The following is a 1280-nucleotide window of genomic DNA, read 5'->3' on the forward strand; positions in this document are numbered from 1 at the left end:
CTGCTCCGTTGGGGTGGACGGTAGTGGCGAGAACTCTACTACGGCGTATCCCTCCTCCTTCCCGGGTTTCGGCACCAGTGTAAAGGGATCAATGCGGAGGAGGCGAGAACCGGCTTGACGAAATAAATAATGGTTTAATGATTAACTTAAAAGACAAACACACACATGACGGACATGTCCGTAAACGATCTCTCTCTCCTGCACAATCCTCTGCAGTCAACCTTTATCCCTCACGGAGGCTTAATTAGCCTAATACGGGACCGGGTGTGTAGGATCACGACCGGCCCCGCCCTCCGCCCTGCCACAAGGTCATTTTGAAGCGTGCAGCACATGCAGATTTTATATTTATTCAATTAAATCACAGCCTTTTGTGGTTTAATAAACACGCTAGGACATATTGCCATTTTAATATAATGAATTGTGCATTCAAACTTCACGATTTATAGCTAAGGCCATTTTTATGACTGGATTCTGTGTTTCCGTCGATGTTGTCCGCATTGTGGAAATCATAGGACCGTATGTGTGGTAACCGCAGTATAAACGGACTGATTGTTGAATCATCGTAAGTTAAGCTGTAAATGCTGATCACCACGCTACCACAAAAACATCAGCGGTCCGACCCTCTCCATTGTCTAAAATTTACAACCAGGGCTGGACTGGGAAGAGAAATCAGCCCGGGATTTTACACAACAATTGGCCCAAAAGTTAGGGGGTGTTCGCTGTCCTTTTCTGCATATTGCGGCGGCATTTTGTGGTCCGTTCTTCATAACGGCGGCACATTTTAGCTTATCACGGGCCGTTTCACGGCCAACCCACCGGCCCGCTCGGTTCTGCCGATGGCCATTACGCCCCTGATCAGCCCCAATGTGCGTCATCCCACCGGGAAAATGCACGGTGTGCCATAATACCAGTCCAACCCTGCTTACAACGTAAATGCTTTTGTAGTTTAAATCAACAGCAGTGTTGTAATTAATTAAAAAATATATGCGTAAAAATAGTGCATACTCTGGGTAGGGAAGGAGGTATTGCCCCAAGTGAAGGGGTTCAAGTACCTCGGGGTCTTGTTCACGAGTGAGGGGACAATGGAGCGGGAGGTTGGCCGGAGAATCGGGGCAGCGGGGGCGGTATTGCACTCGCTCAATCCACCGTTGTCACGAAATGAGAGCTGAGCCGGAAGGCAAAGCTCTCGATCTACCGGTCAATTTTTGTTCCTACCCTCACCTATGGTCATGAAGGCTGGGTCATGACCGAAAGAACTAGGTCGCGAGTACAAGCGGCCG

The sequence above is a fragment of the Xyrauchen texanus genome, chromosome 3 (genome assembly GCF_025860055.1).
Source record: "Xyrauchen texanus isolate HMW12.3.18 chromosome 3, RBS_HiC_50CHRs, whole genome shotgun sequence".
NCBI classification, from domain to species: domain Eukaryota; kingdom Metazoa; phylum Chordata; class Actinopteri; order Cypriniformes; family Catostomidae; genus Xyrauchen; species Xyrauchen texanus.